At 35.4% G+C, this 10,557-nt stretch overlaps 1 long non-coding RNA gene across 1 annotated transcript in view; it reads right to left on the bottom strand.

Moving 5' to 3' along the window:
* Positions 1-4,279: 4,279 nt before the first annotated feature.
* LOC106880964 (uncharacterized) overlaps positions 4,280-10,557 on the bottom strand; it is a 99,091-nt gene continuing 92,813 nt past the window's right edge. The window contains exon 4 of the long non-coding RNA XR_016242705.1: positions 4,280-7,788. This is a non-coding gene — a long non-coding RNA (uncharacterized LOC106880964). The remainder of the gene's footprint in view (positions 7,789-10,557) is intronic.

Raw genomic sequence — 10,557 nt, 5'->3', positions numbered from 1 at the left:
GTATATATTCTTCTCAACTCTATTACACGCCAACAAAGAGCCATAGATCTATTTGATCACAGCTGACATGCATTCAACAGTGAAACCAATAACAAAATGAACAACAAGGAGCGCAATAAATAATTCAACACTACCAGCAACGACAACAACAACAACAACAACACCGACCACAAAAAACGCCGCAGACATCGTGAGTTAATCCACCGACACTTGTAGCGCTTATCAATTGATATGTATACGTAACTGGTTGTGACTCAGCAAATAGTTTGATAAGTCGATGGAAAAATAACAGACCGGGGGTATAGATACTAGGATGATAAAGGTTTCCATCTTGTATTGGTGAGAATCGTTGGTTGGAAACGAATAATCTTACTAAGGAAGATTGCTACCAGGTTTCGTGTCAGTTGAAACTCGCCATGAAATTCTTAAACTTTCACCGAATCATGAGAAAATAAAATAAATTGGATCAACTTCTCGAATAATTTACATTACGTTTAATATTGTTTGGCGACTCTTAGCAGATATCTACTGCATCAGGTAAGACAACGGGGGAATTCCTAGTTGTGTGAGTCGTGGAGCGGTGATACTGCTGAGAAAGGACCCAAACAAGTGGGATCAAACAGAAAATGTTCGGCCCATAACACTGCTGAAGGCAGACTTCGAAATTTTGGTGAAGGTTCTAACGAAGAGGCTGGTGCTTATCGTCGAGGAACTGACTGGTGGTTCGCAAACATGCATTATCTCAAAAAGATCCATCCATGACCACCTCCACCTCATGCGATACATCATAGACAGGATGGGTAAGAAAGCTGGCATGGCTGGGGATTTCATCAATTTGGATCAATCTAAAGCATTTGATAAGCTCGACCACCAATACTTGGCGGCCGTTCTCGCGGTGGTCGGTAGTTCTGGCCTGCACATGGGGTTCCGAACGGCCTCCGCATATAGCTGTGGGGGTCATAACGGTGCCCGTGGTGCAAAGGCTGAAGGAACTCAGAGAGGAGAATCGCTTATGGCCGAGTGGCACCGACATGACACACGCTTTATGCTTGAGTGAGTCGTGGGAAATGGCGGGGTACGCGGTTAGAAGCGAAACTGAATTTGAAGAAGATGTTGAAGAAGAAGACTACGGGTAAGAGGTATGAAAGCCTCGTCATTGTAAAATGATAAGATGTTTTGTTTATTCGCCCCCCGCCAAATTGTTTTCGGGAGACGGCGGTTGGCGGGCGCCGTTCGTTTCCCTCATTCATATTTTTATATTCATTTCATCCCATTAATGTAATTGTCCATCCCGCAGTTACTCTATGTCATGCCCCTGTGGCAAATTGTATGAAATAATGTAGCTTGCTTACCAACCACATGGCTCCGGGTTCAGTCTCACTGCGTGGTACCTTGAGCAAGTGTCTTCTACTATAGCCTAGGGCCGACCAAAGCCTTGTGAGTGGATTTGGTAGACGGAAACTGAAAAAATCCCGTCAACCGAATTGCTTCTTCTTGTATTTGTTGCTCCATTTTCCACATAAATATAATTATAAACTACGGTTTAAACAATAAATTACCTGCCTCTAGATACCCTCTAACCAAGACGGTACCCACACAAGTAATTCCCAGGAGTGCCTCCGAATTTAAACATCCCCTGGTTGCTTGGATACTTCAGACTACCCCTGAAAAATTGAAGCAATCCTATCATTTACCTATATATATATTGTTGTATGTGTGTGTTTGTCCTCCTACCATCGCTTGACGAACAATGCTGGTGTCTTTACATCCCCGTAACCTAGCGGTTCGGCCAAAGTGACCAATAGAATAAGTACTAGGCTTACAAAGAATAAGTTCTGGGGTCTATTTGTTCGACTAAATGCGGTGCTCCAGCATGGCTGCAGTCAAATGAGCGGAACAAATAAGAGAATAAATGAATTATTATTATCATTATTATTATTATTATTATTATTATTATTATTATTATTATTATTATTATTATTATTATTATTATTATCATCATCATCATTATTATCATTATTGTCATTATTGTTGTCGCCGTCGTCGTTGTATTTCTGCCAGAATACTGAATCGGAAGAATGTGTTAACAGGCGGAGTATATGCCAAACAGGATCTATCTGACGGTTCTTTGTATTTTATTCGAAGTCCAACTGTTTTTGACTATGACTTTTATCTTTCAATATTAATACAATTCGTATCAGTGGAACCATTGGTACGATTTAATTAAATGTTCTTTGCTCTTAAATTTGTGGCATTGTGTCAATGCTAGATATTATTAATTTTAATTTTCTAATTTAGCGAGTAGTAATTTTAAAATTTAATAAGGTTATGATATTTTCATTTGCAAAAATTAATAACTTAGGCATTTCCTCGAGGCAATATAGAGAAATTCCTCAAGATTCAATCTCGCGCCAAAGAAATAAATTAACTAGAGATATTAGGAATCTATCGGATATAACATTAGAACCATTTGCAGCCCAAAGATATAAAGCAACATTCACTTAAATAGCAGAAATTTATTACAATTTATTACAATACACCTTTCCGCAAAATCACACTACATTACGTTGCGTGTTATATTGCAAAGGGGCCGAGCGTCCTACAAGAGAATTTCAGTAAAATAAACCGAATTTTTCTACATCATACAACAATACAATGAAACAAAAATGAACACTGATTAAAGATTTAGTCTAAAGATTGACAACAATTATTTTAAATGTAGTCTTTGAATCTGCGACAGAGTCGGGGTTCAGTTCCATTGCGTCAGCTCTTATAACAACTTCGGACCGACGAAAGTCTTGTGAGTGGACTTGAAGACGGAAACTGAAACAAGTCCGTCGTTTATATATGTGTGTGTGGGGGGAGGGGCGTACATCTGTATGTGATTTCGTGTCTGTGTTAGTACCTCATCACCACTGACAATCGGTACCAGTGTATTTACGTCCCCGTCATCTAGCGGTTCAACAAAGGAGGCCAGTAGAACAAGTACCAGACTTTTACAAAATAATTCCTGGGGTCAATTCATTCAGTTAAAAGATTTTTCAAGACAGTGACTCAGCATACCTAATGACCGAAACGAGTAAAAGATAGTGATTAGAATATTGAGATTGCGAAATACAATCGATTTGATTTCTTGATCTAAAGGAATGACTGTATTGTGTATATCTGATTTTGAATGTGTTCGCCGTAAACCTAATATATTTGTTTATAACCGCTGCATACGCAGTCATTATTAAATGGCAACTCTCTCATCACTAAAGAGTAAACGTACCGTAATACTTTCCTAACACGCATTTTAATCGACTCACATGAAGGTTGAAATGAGAGAGTTTACGTTAGCAGGATACGAACTCAGAAGTTAAAGGGATATATCTAATCATTGTTTTATTGATTCTGCAGGTTGATTCGCATTTTAATCGACTCACATGAAGGTTGAAATGAGAGAGTTTACGTTAGCAGGATACGAACTCAGAAGTTAAAGGGATATATCTAATCAGTGTTTTATTGATTCTGCAGGTTGAATGAAAAGTATTAAATGTAAATTCTTGTACCATGGAGAAAATATAAATTATGGGTGAAATGATATTGGTGCGTCACAAGGACACAATTAAATTCTGAATTTGTGTATTTTATCAATATCAGGAATGGTGCAGCATAAAACCATTTGCTGTATGATTTGAAATGTAAAACAAATGAGTGGGAAAATATAAAAACGTCTTATACTAGAGCAAGGAGAAAGGAACAATGATTAAATTTACCCCAGGATAATACTGGTGTTTTCCTACTCGAAATTGAAATAAAAAAAATACAAAGTGAACCACAGCTAGATTATATATATATATATATATATATGTAATTGTGTACGCACTTATGTATGTAGATGGGTGGAGGGATGGATGGATGGATGGATGGATGGCTGCCCGTATGCAATACGCTAAAGTTCCCAACTACAGCCACCAATATTCGTGCTCCTGCTTCTGCTATCACGACTAAGCAACCATAAGAAGGAAACGAAATACCAACTCATTGTGTTTTTTCAAGCATAACATGTGAACTTGTTGAACTGAATCCGTGAAAGATAAACTGATAATATTATTATTATTCCAGTTTATTTTTCCTTTTATTTCATCATGACTAAGTCGTATTGTTAAGTGATTGAAACCTGTAGCATATCTTAATACAGCTGTGAATATTTTCTTGCTTTTATTCACGAAATTCAAAGCATTTCTTACTTTTGTATATTCAGGATAAAAATGAAAACAAGGCAGAAAAACAAAAAGATTTTTTCAAATGTCATTTATTGGGAACATTTCATAAATAAATACAAATAAAATATTCCTGTGATTTGTGTGTATCTCTTCGAGTGGAACGTCTTTGATATCAATACGGGTGGGTTGTTGTGCTAATAATGGATGTCGTGAAGATGTTTTTGCAGATGAACTTCTTGTTACTATGGTTGTTTTGGTGGTGATGTGGGGTTCGTGTTGAAATTGTTTTTGATACGACCAAATATTGGTTCATGAGATATCGATATGATTATTGTTGAGATGCTGAAGATTAGTTTGCTGTAGGTTAGAAACTCTGTTTTTGCTATTTTTATTTCAAAACCAGGGCTGGTTGAGAAAAACCTTTGGAGGAAGATGACCAAGCCATGACTGTTTAGTCTTTACATAATATAGTCCTACATAATATAACTAAAACTGAATGTGTTACCTCATGTGGTATTTCTGTTTTGTATGATGTGGGTAACTTGATTTGTGATCGGTCATATTGTTTTTAGACGCAAATGATTTCTGATCGATCAAATTTATGCCCCAAGCCATTTCAACTAGAGTATCGAGAAAGACATTATATAATGTGTCATTTTCTAAGCGGTTATTGTGATTAGTAGGGTATTTGGCTGGGATTTCAAGCAGATCGAGCTTTTAATTATGCAGTGTGGGGGGGGGGGGGGCTCATTTTGGTGTTGATGGGACGGATGATGTTATTGCCCTGTTCGTGGCAAATTTTAACGCAAGCGAATCGTAGGTACTGAAACAGTGGGCTTAACATTATTAACAGAATTAACTTAAATAATGGTTATGCTTCAAATCATCGTCGTCGTCATCATCGTACTCTTCTTCTTCTTCTTCTTCTTCTTTTTTCTTTCTTTCTTTCTTTCTTTCTTACTTTTTTTAAAAATAAGTTTTCATGTCTATATCACATCTTTTTATTCTTAACAACAAAGAATTTGGCAATTTGGGATTGATGTTTGTGAGACTAAAAAAAAAAAAAAAAATTGATAGACTGAATGATAACACAATTCAAATAAATTTCTGACTGGAGTCGCGACCAGAACGCTTTCAGTGACGGTAAAATATATTCTGTGTTCTTCCATGAAAATAACAACAAAATTATAGAAAATTCTCATAGAATTTTTCTATTAACAATTTATATTGAATAATAACAATTCCTTTGAAATTCATCTCGAATTTTCCATTTTTGCTTTTGTAATATTTATGTCAATAGAAAGCCAACTGAGGAGTTTTCTCTCTTTCTTTTTTTAAGACGATAACCTATTTTTTTTCTATGTGTTTTTATTGATTTTTCTGTAGGAAGGGGAATATTTTAATCTAAAATAACATCGAAGAGATTCTTGGCTTATGGTCACGTGATAAATTTTAAAAAGATAAACATTTATTTGTTAGGGGCACGCTTAGAGGTCATATATAGGCAGAACTTGATAGCTGATAATTGAAGATGTTATGTTTAGTTAAAAATGAAAGAACCGATTTAGAAGAATATGGTTCATCTGCGGGAGTGTGTCATAAATATGTACCAAGACTCATTCTCCAGTTCATGTTTCAAGATCAAGCCACGCACCAAATAACATAGCACTGTGTCACAATGCACGTGCTAAATTTTAAGTACAAATGTCACATAACAAGGCCTCTACTGTCGTGTCAGATTCATGTCAAGGCCAAGGTAATGTGCTAAATTCACGTGTCAACGCCATGCATCGAGGTCATGTTAGTCATGCACATGCTAATGACACGTACCAATGTTAAGTGCTTAATTCACATGGTATGGTCGCACTAATATATATTCCTACCCAATAATTCATTAAAAAAACCCTGTTCTTAATTGAAAGAAATGGGATGATAGTGGTTACGAACGGCTCGATGAAGGTTAATCGGAATGTAGCTATAGCAATTTTTACCTATGAATAAAGGACTACCTTATCCATCCGGAAGATGTGAAATGGGTATATCGGTAATCTATTGGACGATATGATTGCACTTTGTTCGTTCAAATCTGGGATCTTTTAGAGGTTTTGTTATGATTAGGAACGTATTTATTTTCAACGGGGCGAGGAAGCGAAACTATTGCAACACCATTTCCCATGGAAAATCTGGTAAAAGTGTCTTTTTTTAAACGCGATTAGCCAACAATTGTCTGAATTCATGTCATAATTTAAGGCGAGGGATCTCCTGCAACTACGAAACAGCCAGCTGTAGTGTGTTTATGATCGTTAATATTGTGAAGGGATTATTGGTTTGATTACTTGGATCGAAATGATGATGTATATCGTCTTTCCAAACTGGTGGAATTGCTTTAATGTCAGGAATAATGGCTTTCGTGAAAGAGCCATGTGTATTGTAATAAGTGAAGTGACGGAACAAAAAAGTGGTTGTATTAAGTCATGCGTATCTTTTCGTTCTCATCTCAAATCTCTGTCGAGTCAACGCTGCTTTTGATCTTTCTGTGGTCATTAGAACCAGTGTATTAGTCACATCTATAAGCGACTAATACCTCTTCACTCGAATTAGTAGCTTTGTGCTTAAATGCCATTTGATGCTAGAATCGGTAGAGCAGAGAATCTCTATAAATCCTGGGTTAAAATCTTGACGAAGGTGACTTCCAACCTTCATCATATAAAATAAAATAAGTACCAGTAATACACTATTTTCGATTTCTATTACTATAACACTTCTTGACAAATATTTGATCGGGAATAAGGAATGATATTTACATTAGGATCGTCGAACAGCAGCAAAACTAGAGCGCCAACGAAATACATTATTTCATATACTGTGAGCCGAAGTGTTCTGATATCGACTACCTTCCGGTCTCAAATATATTTTGGCTTCTTATTCCACTGAGATCAACTCACAAAAGCAGGAGTTGCATTTACGAGATACACAAATCAATATAAACTCTGTTAAAGTGGTTTTGCTTTTTATCCATTTATACTTGAAGGCTTGGGTAAATTTTCTATCTGTCTAACTGTCTATCTGTCTGTCTGTGTGACTGTCTATCAGTCTGTCTATTTGTCTGTCTATCACTATAACTATTTGTAAATGCATATATATATATATATATATACAAGCACACACACACACACACACACACACACACACACGCACACACACATTACATATGTATACATACTTTATCTATGGACTTGTGGCTACCATTGTTTCCAAGCTGTGAGAAATCTCTCGATGATTATCAAGCCTATAAGTTTATATATATATATATATATATATATATATATATATATATATATATATATATATATATATATATATATCTGTTGATACTTTATTTACATCTATTAGTGAGAAATTGAAAAGACATTCCGATTCCAAGAACGCTCAAAATGTCATTTTTGGTGACTGGCACCAATATAAGTCCCTGAGTTTGTTATAACGCCGTACCACCGTTTATGGAGGTGACTCTGTCGTTGAAGTTTTATTGCTGTCTCTGCCTTCACCCTCGATCGTGTTGCTGCGCTTGCCGTTGTTTCTGTAAAAAATGACAAAAGAAGGCAATAAATGTTTCATGTTTTGATAGGTTTTAATTATTTTTTCACTTCGTTTCAACAGTAAATAGCATCAAGTGGAGAACCAGGAATGTGTCTGCATTTCTTGGACAGATTAGGAATAGATTATTACGGAGAGAGAGAAAAAGGGAGAGAGAGAGAGAGAGAGAGAGAGAGAGAGAGAGAGAGAGAGAGAGAGAGAGAGAGAGAGAGAGAGAGAGAGTATTGATATTTAAAGATGAGTTTTGCTTTAAGGGAGACGGGATTGTGAAAGAACGAAAAGAAAGGAATATCAAATAACACCAAGGACAAAATATTAAAAGTAATCAAAAGGATATATAGTTTAGAATCAGTAGTTCTTTGACTGCTATTTCTAAATTTTCAGTATGTTGGAGAAGTAACTCAAGCTAATCCCTGTATATTTATGATGATAACTGGTTTTACCGATAAAGGTTTTTTCATACTGAACTACTTGGCAAAATTGTTAATTATTAATTCTATTACTAATTGACGATTCCCTGCCCTTATTCTTGTATATTTTATATATATATATATATATATATATATATATATATATATATATATATATATACTTATGTGTGTGTGTTTATGTATATGTAAATATAATATAAATGATACATATATATATATGCATATATACATACGTATATGTATATACTTACATCTATACGTATGTGTATATATATATATATGCACATGTGAGCACAGGATGTTATGAAACGTGTACAACAAAAAAGTACGAAGTACGATTACATGGAACATGAACTATACTTTCGAACAACGAAAGACGCAAATGGGAAATAAAACGTACAACATAAAAAAACGACCCTTCATCAGTTGTTGGCTGTCTTTCTAGTCTCGTATTTCGTGCATTTAACAACAATATACGCTTTCGATAAAACAGTTGCTCCCGCAAAGCAAATTAAATAAAATTTAATATTTGCGTGTCTTTGTGTGTGTATGGGACGCCGATGATCAGAGCTAACCCTTCATCCGCATCCGTATGTGATTAGTTTATTGGCAATAGAATCGGTGATTAAGCATGTAGTGGTGTATTTTCAAATATCTTTTCGTTTACATTATCAGTCACATCACAATCGTTTGAATAATTGGCAACGTGAAACACAGTTGCGACTGATACAAGAAAATTCGACTTCTAATATATTGTACAATCTCTATATATTCCTTAGTTTTTCCCGTTTGTAAACATAAACAATAACCAATATGTATATATATACATATATATATATATATATATATATGTGTGTGTGTGTGTGTGTGTGTGTATGTGTGTATATACATATATATATATATATATATATATATATATATATATATATATATATATATATATATATATATATATATATATATAGCGAGACAGCACCCATCCTATTTTTGACAGCAAAATGTTGTCGCAAAAGTGAGAAAAAATATAAATAAATACAGAACGGAAACTAAATATAAGACAAAAGAGAGAAATAAAAATAAAGAAAACAACAACAAATAGAAAAACAACAGTAGCGTAAAATATCTCCAATAGATTCAACAAAGAAAACTAGAAATTCGACATCTATCTTTTTGTCAGAAACAATATATTTCCTTAACATTGTCATGTTTTCGAAGAATTCGCTTTTCATATTTAGTTTGTAATATTCTTAAAATTGTTTTTTCAGGAATTTGTTGTCGAACTTCTCTTAGCAAATTCTTACCATTTCATCATTAAACATGAATTTTATTGTACATTTCAAATGAATTTCCCACAGTATCAGGCCGTGCTTACCACCCCATTTTCAAAATCAACCACCCCCAAGTTTCCACCCGAGGGGCATCTGTCATATCGAGCAATGCACGGTAGACGAATCCGTAGCTTAGCTATGGAGGATAAAGGTAATGGGGTGGGGTAGGGATTGTTAATCTTGAGATCCGAAATCTTAATATTTCCTGCAGTAGCAAACTTTCATTTCATAGACTAAACAATATCTATATAACATTATATGTACGTTTATATCGACCAGATAGACTTAGCTTTTTTTGTTACTTCCGATAACTCTCGCTCATTTACACCCCGCCACACACACTCACAGCCAACACAGTTTCTCTCTCTCTTTGTCCTATGTTTATTCACTCATTCTTTTTCCTGCACTGTGTGTGTGTGTGTGTGTGTGTGCTCACGTGTGTGTGTGTGTTAAACTAATACAACATTTGTTAAAACGTGTCCCACACGCGTTGTCTCCTTTTGGAACTTATTGCCTAGTGTATGGATGTGTGTTTGTGTGTGTGTATGCAAATGCCCTTATCAGATTGAATATACAAGGATTGTTTAAAGAACACGGTACAAGTTATACAAATAATCAACACAACACTCCAACAATCCAGTCTGCAGATGTATTTTTCCGTATTCCATGCAACGACTTCCCTACTTTCGAACGCATTAATGGAAAGAACGTGGATTTATAAATGCACACAGAGGATTTTACATACATATACGCACACATGCTTATATGCATACAAACGCATAAAAGAAAATACACATACAAACATAGACACATGCTCCCCACCCCCAGACATACACATAAGAGCAGGAAGAGCTGTGAGATTCGCAAACACTTAGTTTCGAGTTCAGTTCGAATGCGTGGCACTTTGGCAAGTGCCTTCTGCTATAGAAGCTGGGCTGCCTAAAGTGAATTTAAAACACGGAAACTGTGCGGAAACCCGTTATATGCATGTGT

The sequence above is a fragment of the Octopus bimaculoides genome, chromosome 7 (genome assembly GCF_046866305.1).
Source record: "Octopus bimaculoides isolate indiv1 chromosome 7, ASM4686630v1, whole genome shotgun sequence".
NCBI classification, from domain to species: Eukaryota; Metazoa; Mollusca; class Cephalopoda; order Octopoda; family Octopodidae; genus Octopus; species Octopus bimaculoides.
Note: the sequence above shows the minus strand (reverse complement) of the source record. Positions and strands in the feature narration are given on the sequence as shown.